This window comes from Pan troglodytes, chromosome 13 (assembly GCF_028858775.2).
Source record: "Pan troglodytes isolate AG18354 chromosome 13, NHGRI_mPanTro3-v2.0_pri, whole genome shotgun sequence".
NCBI lineage: Eukaryota > Metazoa > Chordata > Mammalia > Primates > Hominidae > Pan > Pan troglodytes.
In genome coordinates this window covers 141432860-141446736 of record NC_072411.2, presented here as the reverse complement: position 1 = coordinate 141446736, position 13877 = coordinate 141432860, and the positions used below count along the sequence as shown (strand labels likewise).

General features: G+C 49.9%; 1 protein-coding gene across 22 annotated transcripts in view; it reads left to right on the top strand.

Annotated features, from left to right (window-relative positions):
• Positions 1–13877, top strand: part of HDAC4 (histone deacetylase 4) — a 359741-nt gene that overhangs the window by 150133 nt on the left and 195731 nt on the right. The window lies entirely within an intron of this gene.

Below are 13877 nucleotides of genomic sequence, written 5' to 3'. Positions count from 1 at the left end.
GTCTGCAGAGGGGAGGATCCCGCCGAGGGTGAGGGAAAACCGCCCCCGAGTCCCATCTCCGGCAGCTCTTCCGCTGGGGAGGCCCATGAGCCAGTCCACTGTCGTGCCCCTTCGCTGTGGCCTCTGGCAGCGGGCTTCTGGCTGGAACACAGCAGTCCACAGTCAGGCCACTGAAAACCATCCTTTCTGTCGAGGTCCCAGGGAGGAAGTGCCTCTTCTGGCCCCTTCTCCTTGGAGAGGCCAAGACGTTCCTCTAAAGGAGGCCCGATGCCTGTGTCACCACTGCCAGTGCACGCTGAACCCATAGCAGCTTCTGGATACTTCCAGGAGAATGGCCTGCTGTGTGAACCAGTGCTTGATTTTGCACCCGCTGTGTCTGCCCCAAGACAAGCTGCTGGAGGCTCCAGCTGGTGGCAGCCCCAGTGGCAGGAAGGCACGTGGAGCTGACTGCCTGGAGCTGGGCCGTGCGGGGCCCTGGACTATCCGAATCTCATGTCACATTTTCACAGCCTGCAATTCCTTGTTCTTCCCCACTGGTTCTGGCCAGGTGGCCCCGGGATCTCTGGGGAGCCACCTGCAGGGTTAGAGACCGGGTACTGAAGACACAGTGATGTTATCACCTGGACCTCTCCTCTCGGACCCCTGGGGGCCGACTCTGTGTCTTCATCAGCTGGGTTCTCAGCACCTAAGGTGATGTCTGGACCACACCTGTCTCCTGATAGTGCTTGTCAGAGACGTGGAATAAAAGCAGGGTGCTTTGTTTAACCAGAGGACATCCATGCATCCTCATAGGAGATGTGGAGCGGGGTATTCCCTGCAATTCCGATGGGAGAGGCTGCGGTGGCCATCACGGAGGATGCTGCGCTGGGCCTCCTTCCAGAGGCGGGAGGGCTGTGCACGGCCTCCTTCCAGAGGCGGGAGGCCCGGAAGCAGAGCTTCCCCTTGGATGACGCGTCACAGCAGGAAGGAGCACAGCTGTCGCGGGGTGAGAGACGGCAGAACCAGTGTGGAGCAGCCAGCTGACACATTAAACGAGTCTTCACTGCTTATGTATATTTTGTGCACATTCTTTCCTGACACAAGAGTTTTGAGTGCAGTGTGTGTCACTTAATATTCAGCTCCTTGTTTTTTTTTCTTTAATAGCTCAGCTAAAGGGATGAATAAATATTTTAGAAGATTAGAGCCCCTCCCAGGATGGGGCGGTCTTTGGATAGTGAGATTTCGGGTAAAGGATGCTGCTGAAATACATGTTGTTGTAGAATATGGAGAACTTGAATTTTGAACCATTGACACAAATTCTGAACATTTTGGATTTTTTTTTTTCCTGAGAAAGTCACAAAGTAATGATTCAAAGGAGGTTTAGACGTACTGTTTGCTCTTCAAAATGGTGATTGGCTCTCTTAAAATCAGCAGGTTCCATCAAATCTGCATTTTGGATTTCCGGCTTGCTTCTCCCCACTCAAGTCTCTCTGTCTTCCCTACCTGGGTGAGTGTGGCACACCCACGCCAAGTCCATCGCAGAGTCCTGATGGATCCCTTTCCCCATCTCTCCCAGCTCTCTCTCCGCCTCCCCCGCCTTCCGCAGCCCCTCCCCGCCCTGGGCGACACTCCGCATGGTGGCTGAAGTCGGAATGGAAGGTCCTTACCGTGGCCTTCGGACCTGCAGCCGTGTCTCCTCTGTCTGCCCCGTGGGAACCCCCAGGCTTGTTCCCCTCCCAGGCCTTGCCCTTGCTGTTCCCTCCACCTCGTGTGCACCTTGTTGGGATCGTTGATCCCACATGTCCTTCAGGTGTCGGCTCAAATGCCACCACCTCGCGGGGCCCTCAGGTCACTTTGTCTAAAAGAACAGTCCCTGCCGTGTTCCGCCTGCGTGATTGTTATTCCAGCATGTGATCCCACACGGTCTTCTTATTTTATGTGTCATCCCCTCTTCAGCAGTGGAAGTTTGGGGTGCAGGGACTTACAACACTGTGTCCCCAAAATTGTGGCCATCACTTAATAGCTAGTTCAGGAAAACTTGAATGAATGAGCAAGTGATGGGATGTTGACCTTGAGGCTTGAATGAGTCCGTGTGGAGAGGCAGAACAGCAGAGTGGGGGTCAGTTTGCTTTTGAAAGTTGGCCCCAACCTTGATCAGGATGGTCTTTATCATCTCCCTGGCTTCTTTAAAATGGGGACAATAACAGTATCTGTGCCAGTTATTTCTCTGGTGAGAACCATGAGTACCACTTCTGTGAATGAAACCCAGAGATAAGTGCCTGACCATCGTCAGCTCCTGCTAGGAGTTACTTAGCTGTTATTGTTTCTCATTTAGAATGTAAGCAGGATGTTATGTTTAGTTCTAGCAAGATATGGCAACAATAGTTTAGAAAATGAAATACATTTTCAGTGAATTGAGGCAAATATTGTCCTAAAAAGCGCTAGAGGTGGCCGGGCGCTGCAGCTCATGCCTGTAATCCCAGCACTTTGGGAGGTTGAGGCTGCGGATCATGAGGTCAGGAGATTGAGACCATCCTGGCTAACACGGTGAAACCCCATCCCTACTAAAAATACAAAAAAAATTAGGCGTGGTGGTCGGTGCCTGTAGTCCCAGCTATTCGGGAGGCTGAGGCAGGAGAATTGCTTGAACCCGGGAGGCGGAGGTTGCAGTGAGCCGAGATCGCGCCATGGCACTCCAGCCTGGGTGACAGAGCGAGACTCCATCTCAAAAAAAAAAAAAAAAGTGCTAGAGGAGTAAGTCTTTCAACCCAAGGGGCGTGTTGGCTGAAGCACCTTGGAGCAGACTTTTGCTGGGTGAAGCCACCGGCCTGTCACTTGGGTAGCTGCTGGCGGGGTCAGCCTGACTCGCACAGAACATCACCGAGTGTTATGGGCGCTGGGGGAGCCCCAGCCTCACTCTCTCCCCATCTCACTGGCCATTGACCACAGATTGGTCACTTCCGAAATGCTGCCTTAAACTTGGCGTCAAAGGATCCTTTTTCTGCACAGAGAATGAGCGGTGCTTTCAGGTCTGGTTTGGTGAGAGGAGGAGAGGGTGTGGTCCACTGTGGTCAGCGCCCTCCGTTCTCCACCTCGCTCCAGGGAGGGATCTCTGCTTTGATGCTCCCAGCCGCGCAGTTAATGTGCCTGCCTAGACTTTCCGCAAATGGCCACTTTGAGTTTATTGTTCTAAATTAGTGACTCATTTTTTGTGAGCTACTTATTAACATGCACCTATTTTCCAGCTTCCTGCCACCTAACCACAAGCACCTTTAGCGAGTTTGTGATGTTCAGCAGTGTGGAAAATATTCTGGGAGAATGGTTCATCTGTATAGTGGTTTTCGTTGCTGAGTCACATTTGGTGAGCAGCTTGTTCGGCTCAGATGCCCTGGCGTGGAGGGCACGGGCCCCGGCTGCGGCACTGAAGCAAAGGTGAAGCGGGAGGAGCAAAGGGAGTCCCTCGCCCCGCACGTACTGTGTGCCTCGTTCTTTATCTGTGTTCGTTTATTCACTCCTCATGTCAGCCTCGTCTCCACTTGACAGGGGAGATATTCCACCCCAAACCCTGCAGGACTGCCTCCCACACGGGTTCTACGTCCAGGTGGAGGGTAGATTCGGGTAGGAATTGTATAATATTTGTTAGACTTCTCGGGAGTGAAAAGGTGTTAGTTTAGAAAGTAGGATGCCTGCGGGGACACAGAAGTGGTGGGTACAGCATGAAAAAGTGGGCCCTTTGGTTTGCCCGGCTGTGCGGGTGGCCCGGCAGCGAGGGAGCGCGGTTATCCACGAGCAGACGGCAGAGCTAGTCTCCAGCCATTGCCGATAGCTGCATGACCTTTCATCATTAACTGAAGGGAACCTATCCAGAAAACTATTTTACATTAGCTGTGGAGATGCTATTTGTGTGTTTTGCAGCGTTCCTATTTGACGTCTGTTGTGTGTGACTCCTCCCACTGGCCCTGGGGAACCTGCACACGGTGCATGCCAGGTGATCCTCCTCGCACGCTCCCAGCGCTGTACAGCACAGCTGTGCAGTGACTCACCCACGTGTGCCCTCACCACTGGGCAGTGGACATCCTCTCAGGAGCAGAGACGATGCTGTTTTCAAAGGCAGGCGAGGACATTTTCTCCTGATTTGCTAAATCACTTATGAACGCTTGAGCTGGCCTGTGCCACTTGGTAGGTAGGGGTAGCTGAGAGCTGTCTCTCCGTGTTGTCTTACTTAGGGAGGAAGCAGCCTGGCCATGCCCTGCAGAACCGTCTAGGAGAGGCCCTGAGACACTCCCTCCAGGAAACGCTGTTCTCCAGCCCTTAGAGCACAGAGCGGGGCCTTGCGGAGCAGGAAGAGCGGCTTGCTTTCACTCCTGCCGGCGCCGTGGCCATCACCTGCTCAGCCAGCGCCTGGCCGGCCCCCGCCCACACACCTGGCTCTATGCTCGGTGCCAGGACCTGTGGCAACAGGACAGCCCCATTCAGCCCCTGGGCAGCCCCTTTTCCACACTGATTCCTGACACTGCTCCTTGCGTCCTGTGGCCCGCAGCAACCCCGGTGCTTCTCCGGCTGCCACGCCTCCTGGGTGCATGGATGGTTTCTCAGACGGGGGAGGGGAAGGGGCGAGGTGGTGTGTTTCCACTGCCACATTTTCCCTGGGAAAATCCCCGAGTAACCTGCTGTTCCCTTTCCCCCGTGGCTCACTCCTGCCCGCGTTCGCCTCCCCACCGGGCTCTGCCTGCCTGCTGAGTCTGCGTGTCCAGCGGGCTCAGTTTGCACGTTTTGTCCCTATCACCCGACTAAGCCACAGGTGTTAGCAAGCCTGGCCTGGCACGTGAGAGCAGCTGGACACCCCCCTGCAGTCTCCTCTGCCCTGTGTCTGGGCAGGTGCTGGCACCAGGCAGACCCCATGGCGGGACTGGACGCAGGCAGCCGGTGTGGGTTGCCGGTTCTGCTGGGCTGGGGCCAGGTCTCTGCGTTGCTCACTCTCACGTTCCCAGACGCTCAGGGCCTGCTCGCTGAGCTGTGAACCAGACGTGTGTGTCTGCTTGAACACATAGGGGCTGGGGATGAACTGAAGACTGTTGGGATATTCGTGAAGGAACAAGTTAGGTAGATCACCCAGCAGATGCTCAGCGAAGACATACTGTATTGAATAGAAGGTGGGAGCAGGCCTGTCTTTATTCCTGGCATCTCTTGAAAAATTGTTATGAAAAGTTTCAAAGATATATGAAAGGAAAGAGACCAGTGCATAGAGCGAGTGCCCACAGCCACCTCCCCCCAGGAAATCCCTGAGGCTCTCCATCGTGACCACTTCATCTCTCCACACCTTTATTTTCTGGAGAATTTAAAACCGATCTCAGAGGCCATAGCACCATCCCTTAAATGCTTGAATGTGTGTTTCTAACAGATCCAACCCCATTATCACACTCAGCAGAAGGAATCATGATTCCTAAATTTCATCTTATACCCAAACGATGTTTAATTTTTACTGGTTGTCTTAAAACCTGTCTTTTTACAGCCAGTTGTTCAAATCCAGACCAAAACATCAGGACTGGCGGGCATATCTGAAATTTCCCCTGCCCACTCTCCGCCTCACTGAGTCCTTTGTCCTGGGATTTTCTGTTTCAAGGCTTGACTGATCATAGCCAATCCAGTGTCCTTTAACAGGTTCTGCCAAACCCGCACTTCCTGTAAGCCGGCAGCTACAGCTAGTTTTGATTCTTAGTGGAGAGACAACAAGAATACTTCTTAGGTTATCCTTGACATTTTTAGACTGCCTGATTACCCTGAAGGAAAAATATTGCTTAGGGAAAGAATCTTTTTCCATTTTCATTTTCTCTAATAAATGCACATAAACTATGTTGGACATGCCTGAGGAATTCACAGCACTTACTCATTAAAGTTTAATTTCTATTAATGGGCAGATGCAAGCACTGTTATGGAACTTTGGTAATTTTCAGTAACCTGCGCAGTGGGGAAAAGCAGAATCTAGTGGCCTGGGCTGCTCGAGGCTATGAGCAGAGCTCCCAGGGAGGGCTGGTTGGGTGGGCACAAGTTTATGGAGCATCAAGCCTATGCCTAGTATCTGCCAGGCCCAGGGGTAGTGCCAGGGTGTGGGCCGCACAGTGGAGGGAGGATGGGCTGCTGGGGTCACTCAGCAAAGCAGGAGTCTGAGCCGGGAGGAGGCCAGCGCAGGTGCAGGTCCTGCTTGGGGTGGCAGATGGAGACCCCTCTGGGGGTTCAGGTCAGGGGAAGGACCTAGGGGGAATTTGAGTATTTGGCTGACCTTGTAGATCATTTTGTCTCCAAGCCATGACATTTCAGCCTACTGAACTTCCTTTTATAATTTAATTGAACAAGGGCATCAAAGTGCCAGTAAAATGCTACTACCACTGGTCACACAGGTTAGAGGCCTGAGGGGATGGCATGATGGCCCCAAACCCAAATAGATACCCACTTCATTCCACATTGACTCACACGCCGTGTGGAGGGAAGGTTTGCATGTGAGTGTGCACCACACCACACCCTCCAGGAGGTGCAGGTCTTGGTGGGCCATGTGGGCCCTCGCGCAGCGCTTTCTCACAGACACCTGCCAGTTTGGTGCAGGCCAAGAGGCTGTTTTCCTCATGGCCAATCCTCCCAGCAGAAGGAGTTTTCCGTCCCTCCTTATTCAGGCAAAAGACAAGTCCTTTTGCCCCAGACACGAGAACCAGGTGGTTTCTTTTGTCTTTGCTTTAAGGGTAAGCTCTTTCTTTAAACCATGGGAACTCTGCTGTTGCCCATGAAGTTCGGTTTGAAGGTATCGGGGCTTCTCTGGTCTGACGTCAGCCCTTGCTTAGGTGTTCACGCAGCTCAGTCCCTGGAGTCCCAGTGAGGCCCTGGGACAAACCCAAGTTGAGGCACATTCTATAAAATACCCAAGCAGGATTGCCTAAAGCTGTCAAGGTGGTCAAAAACAAGGAAGGTCTGAGATACTGTTGCAGCCAAGAGAGGCAGGACCCTGGATGGGCGCTAGGACAGAAAATGGGCACCAGGGAAAAACGGTGGAAATCTGAATCAAGTCCGGGCTTTTTCTGTCATGACACCTAAGCACAGCATCCTGATGGAAGATGTTAGTTATAGGGCATGGAGGGTGCAGAATACAGGAATGGAAGATGTTAGTTGTAGGGCATGGAGGGTGCAGAGTGTAGGATAAGTCTCTACTAGCTTTAATTTTTCTATAAACTCACAGCTGTTCTAAAACAACACCTTTGTTTGAAAAATATGAAAGGATGGGGAGATTGGCTGCAATGAAGACTGTGTCGTTACTGTTTCCCAGTAGCCCTAAGCTTCCGTTCCCGTGTCTGAAAAGCAGCTCTGTTAGCACAGTGGGGTGTGCACAGTGAGGTGTGACCTATACTACTCTTGAGTCACAGCGGTTTCATTGTTGTTGTCTATGTCAGCAACCCCCCACCAAACACACTTTAGAATGTTAATTTATCAGGCCGGGAGCGGTGGCTCACGCCTGTAATCCCAGTACTTTGGGAGGCCGAGGCAGGCGGATCACAAGGTCAGGAGATCGAGACCATCCTGGCTAACATGGTGAAACCCCGTCTCTACTAAAAATATGAAATACTAGCTGGGCTTGGTGGCTGGTGCCTGTAGTCTCAGCTATTCGGGAGGCTGAGGCAGGAGAATGGTGTGAACCTGGGAGGCGGAGCTTGCAGTGAGCTGAGATCCAGCCACTGCAGTCCAGCCTGGGCAACAGAGCGAGACAATGTCTCAAAAAAAAAAAAAAAAAAAAGGAATGTTAATTTATCCAATTCTCGTTTTATGCTCATAACGAAATATTGAAGTGAGGTGCTAAGGCTGAAATGTGGGACTGAGGTCTCCGAGTCTTCAGAATCAAGCATGGAAAAGAGTTTAGGTGTAGCTTGTGTGGAGCTCTTGCTGCCTTCCTGTTCCCGAAAACCCCCTGGGCCTGACCACGCTGGTTTGTCACAGGAATGCAAAGTTAGTTTGACATGAGAAAAAAAAATTTACTATGTTATCAGATGGAAGGGGAAATTATTTAATAAGCTGAATTGATGCAGAAAAGTTTAATACAGTTAAGCAAACATGTGATTTAAAAATATGTCTTGGCAAACTAGGAGTAGATGGGAACTTCCTTAATCTGATAGTTACCTGTTGGACACCTGCAGCAAGCAATACACTTTCCAGTAAAACATTGAAAAATCCTTCGTAAGATCAGAAACAAGACCAAGGTGTCTTTTATCACCATTTCTCTTTAGTTACTGTACTGTAGGACTGAGCCAGCAGAATAAAGAAGAAGAAAAGGTGTGAGGTCTGGAAGGTGGAAACAACTGTCATTATTTGTACGTGACCTGATTCTGTATGTAGAAAATACACGATAACTACAGAAAAATGATTGAAATTAATATTCTACGGTACAGAACCAATAAGTAAAAATTAATTGTATTTCCATATGCAAGCAAACAGAAATTGAAATGGAAATCAAATATCAAATACCTAGTAATAAATCTAAAGATGTTCAAGACCGCAACACTGAAAATTCTGAAACATTTCTGAGAGAAATGAAAGGAGGTAATAGCCCATGCTCATGGATTGAAAGATGCAGTACTGTAAAGATTATCTTCTCTCAAAATGACAGATGCAGTGCAATCCCAGGCACTGTTCGTTTCCCTCCCTCCCTCCCTCCCTCCCTCCCTTCCCCTCCTTCCTCTCTCTTCCTCTCTTTCTCTCCCTCTTTCTCTCTCTCTCTCTCTCTCTTTTCTTTCTTTCTTTCTTTCTTTCTTTCTTTCTTTCTTTCTTTCTCCTTCTTTCTTTCTTTCTTTTTTTCTCCTTCCTTCCTTCCTTCCTTCCTTCTCTTTCTTTCTTTTTCTCTTTTCTTTTCTTTCGGTGGAACTTGTCAAGTTAATTTTAAAATTTATGTGGCGGAGTAAAAGGCCAATTTTGCCCAAGGTGATCTGAAAGAAAAAAGTAGGGTTTTTTGCCTTGCCAATATTAAGAGTTATTGTACAGTTATGGTGGTTAAGACAGTGTGATTATTGGCAGAACCAAAAACAAGTTGGCCAACAGGATTGAGATTTGGCTTATAAGGGAACTAATGTTGCCGATCCATGGTGAAAGATAAGACCTCTTAATAACGCTGAGGGGACATTTGGCTGTTATCATAGGAAAACCTACCCCAAACCCCTGTCTCATAGCGTATACAAACATCAGTGCCAGTAGATGAGAGACTTACATATAAAAGGGAACACTGCAAAGTTTCAGGGTAAAAATATGTTAAAATATCTCTGCAGCCTCCAGGAAGAGAAGAGTTTCTTGAACCTGACATAAAAGCAGAAGCTTTGAAAGACTGAGAAATAGGACCTTTGAGAGGATATCTGCAGCATTTAATTGACAGAGGATTAATGTTCAGAATTTGTAAAGAGTTCCTCTGAATCAATAAGAAAAAGACAACCCAACTGGGGGCAAAAAACAGGTCAAAAAGACATGAATCCAAAACAGCCAACGAAAAAGCCAATAAACATGTAAGAAGATGGTCAGTGTCATTGGTCATCTGGGAAAGACAAATGAAACCTTCAAGAGACACCCTTTCACCCCAACCTGGGCAGGACTAGGTGTTCCCAGGCAGGTCCCAAGGGTGGAAACCACACTTTCTCCCCACTCCCTTCCCCTCCCAGTTCAGGAGCCTGTGTGTGGGGCTTTCATGTACTGTCTTTATTGGCTCAAGAAACCTCCTTTCTTGTGTGGCAGTATTGTGATGTGAAACCCTTGGTGGAGGGCACTGGTCTTGGTGGGTACCTGTTTGCTCAAGGTCCAGCTTCAGACAAGCCGCTGGTTTAATTGAGACAGAACTGGATTCCGGCTGGTGCTCACTCCATGATCCTGGGAAACTGCACAGCCCTTGAGGCCATTTCCCCAAGTGTGAAGTGGGGGGCCTGGGCCCTCCGGGTGAAAGTGAGGTTCCTTTGGCTCCGGAAGGCTGGGTTTCTGGTTAGACATACCTACCCATCTGATGCAAGGTGGATTCTGAAAAGCAAAAGCACTGTCTGTCTTAGTCCTGTTCCTCCCATGGGCGGACTCCGAGTCTCAAACAATGCTCAGTTCAGGCGGGTCCTGTCGGCGCGAAAGGGACTCCTCGCAAGAGTGATGTGGTCACTGCAGTTGACTGTGGGTGCATTGAGCACACTGGGGCACATCATGTGCTGGTGAGGACACGAGGTACCCGTGCTCCTCGGCCTCCCTCTCAGTGTGCATCTGGTCTGCAGCCCCAGCGCTGATTAAATGCCGTTTGAGGACACTCAGTACGATCGTCCCTGTCCAGCAGGGTTTCCAAAAATAGATTCTCAAGCGGAGACAGATAAGGGGGAACCTGCTTGCAGCAGGCGTGTGATGAGGAAGTGGTACTTTGCTTCCCATCTTCATTATTTTCCTGCTTGTAAACGCTGGGTTCTTAGCACCGCTTTCTCCTCAGCCTGAGAAATTTCAGCCCAGAGGCAGATAAATATGGAAATTCCACCTCTCATCACTAATTTCATTTTAACTCACTCTGGAATATGATATCTGAAAAAACACAGCGTTAAGAATCTATTCTGTGCACATTCACGGATGCCGTCATGCGTTCCAGCTGGCTGTGTCCCGCAGCTTGTCTATTTCACCCTGGTGACAGACGTCCTTTGCCCCACTGGCCACGCTTTGTTTAGGTCCGTTCCAAAGCTGTCTTTCCCAGGCCTGGTGGCCCCTGCGCCTGCAAAGTGCACTCTCACCGCCACTGCTTTGCCCCCAGGATTGTGTTCCACCAGCCACCTCTGGCAAAACGCCTTTAGTGTTTGGCTTCTCAATCATGGCTGCTGCCCTGAGCCCCAGCCTTTCATAATGAGGGATGCGGCATCTGTCATGCTGTCCAGGGGGACGACCAAGGACGGCTCAGGCCAGGATCTTGTCTTAAAGAGACCACGGCCGTGCTTCCAGCTGGCTGGGGCTCATGGGGCCTCCACATGTGGGGTTAGCGTCCCGCACTGAGGCCCATGTCTGTGCCGCCGCCTCCAAGGCCGCCTGTGCTTGAGACACTCCTGCTGTTTTCTGATAGTTCCACATGGCTGCCCCGTTCCGCGAGAGGCAGGCGCTTCCTATTAACCCAGTGCCGCCTCAGAACAGCTTTCCCTTCGAGCATTTCCATGTCATTCTACAAAGATGTGAACATGGCAGTGTTGGGGGTTTGAATGTACAGGTTGTTATGAGGCTAGCCAGGCCCAGTGGCACACAGAGAGAACAAGCAGCATCTCTGTGTGGCGGAAGAACAAGCCTATCTGATCTTTGTCCTCGTTCCTGGCAGGGAGCTCTTAGGATCCCGGGAGCTTCCTGAGTGTCCGGCGAGCCTTTCGTTATTCCTAAGGAGGAGCTTCTTATGTGCTTCTGAGTTTATGCTAATGAAGTGACTTAGGGCAGGACCCCTGGATAGCCTCAGGATGGGGCCAGTCACCAGGACGCAGAGACGAGAGGGGCAGAATGTTCAGCCGCACCTGCTGACCCCAGTGGTACTGACACAGAGGCTCCTGCACTCAGGACCCCTCCAGACCCTGCCTTCATGTTGCTGTTTATTTGCATCTTTTACAATAAACCCGTCAACATGGTAAAGTGTTTTTCTGAGTTTTGTGAGCCCTTCTAGCAAATTACAGAACCTGAGAGGGGCTTGTGGGAACTCCTGATTTATAGGCGATCTTTAGAAGTCCAGGAGGCCCAGGGCTTGTGTCTGAAATGGGGGCAGCCTTGTGGACCTGAGCCCCTAAGCTGTGGCGTGTGTGCTAGCTCTGGGCAGTTATTGTCAGAGTGGAACTGGATCATTGGACGCCCAGTTGGTGCCAGTTGGCTGGTGTCAGAAACCACCCCACCCGCCTGTGTACAGGATTGGACATGTTAAGGTCAAGGTCTGGTTTACGCAGGGAATCCACGTGCTGTTATCGAACGGCATTCTCCTTGGTGTGCCAGCTAGTGCAAGCATGCGATAAATGTCTTCTTGAAGGGTCGGAGGGTTGCGGACCAGCCCAGTGCCCAGAAATGTAGGTGAGCCAAGACCCACTAAGCTGCACCTTGATCTGAAACACATGAGTGATGCTTATGGATACAGGAACACCATGTATCGTGACTTACAAGTCAAATCGGTTGCACTGAGATCTGATGTGTCTTCCTGCTTCAGTGTAGTAAAAGTAAGTTGTAATTAGGCCTCATGTATGAACTCGGTGCTGGAGGGATTCGCGTTTTGGGCTCAGGCATAAGCAGTTCACTTCCAAACTCAAGAAGGGGCTTCATGTGAGCTGGGACTCTGGCCCCACCGCTGCTGCTCACCACTGGGGGGCTTCTTGGTTTCCAAACTTTCTGGTTCTAGGGCTTTTGCTGAGGTGGAAGCTAAGGTTGGGCATTGAGCTGACTACAGGGGAGGCAGTTCTGGGGGACAGGCATTGGCTCGTAGGAACTGTTGCAGAACCCTGACCAGGGTGGTCCGCCCAAGCACCCTCCTCTTGACCCCTTCCCATTGGAAAACTGCAGCTACATTGAGATCTTCAAAAGGGCCTTCTGTTGTTTCTGAAAGTATTTATAGTGGGATTTGGGTTAAAGATACACACACACATATACATTCACACACACATATAAACATACATACATACAGGCACCTTTTCGAATTTTTTATTTTTTGTCTACAATGAGCATTTATTTATTTTTATTTATTATAAAAATGAATACAAATATATTTATTTTTAGAGGAAAAAAAGGCTTGAAAAGTACTTTCCACCACTATCTGGGGTCTCTTCCTGAGTTGCAGTGAAGGTTCTCTTGAGACATGGCATCATGTTTACAATTCAGCATCCAGGCCATCTCCTAAGGTGGCCATGTTCTTTGAGAAAGCCCTGGAATGTGTGAAGACTTGGGGCGATTGCTCAGGTCTGGTGGTTGCTTCTAAGGTGTAACTATGACCTGCCGGTCTTTCTCCTGACCCAGGGAAGCAGAACTGTTTTGCCTCCGAATATGCCCAGTGTCTTACTGTCTTTACTTCTGTTTTCAAACCTTAAGAGTTGCCGAGACTTGGGAGGAGCTGCTGGTTGGTTGGAGAGGTCCCCATGGTTTTTTGTTGTTGTCTTCATTTTGATTTTTATTTCTGGCACCCACGTTTGATCTCTGCATTGCCCAAGAGCAGCCTCACCTGCTGAGCTCCTGCAGGTCCATGTTGGCCTCACACTTTCCCAGTTCTAACTTCAAGAGCATGCCCTCCAATCTTCTGGGGCCCTTGTTTCCATTCTTGAATATTGAACATCTCCAAGGACATGCACAGGTTGGCAATGCTAGGAATTATCTATTTTGGATAAAAAATGGGGTTTTTTTTTGCAGTCATTTGACCTGATGTTAGTCGTTTTTGTCCTGTTTTAAAACTTGTATCTACAGAGTTCCATGGCTGCCCTGCGAAACTGGTGCTCTCCTTCGCTTAGTAAGGAAAATGACCTCCGCGTGCAAGTCTGTAATGATATGCACATTATTGCAGGGCATTTTACACCACTTGTCAGAAGCTAATTTTAAAAGAAAAGTGTGATTCCTGGAAATCTTGCCAGAGTTTTCTTTCCTTTCTGCTTGGGAGAATATAGAAAAATCCCAGGCAGTCTAAATTCAGCCTGCACCAGGTTTAGGTGGTGGGTGGGTTCCAGTCTCATCTTTGCAGTGAGTCTGAATAGATGGAAACAGCTCCAGAATACAGTCTAAAAATGGATTTAAAAGAAAGGACTCTGTACCTTGAGAACACCTGGTGAAGTGTTCTCCTCCATGCCTATTTGCAGCTAGAGTGGCCTCAGCTTGCCTCCTTCCCTGTCTGCACACCTGGCGGGTTCCGAGGGCTCCCTGTGCTGTGTTTC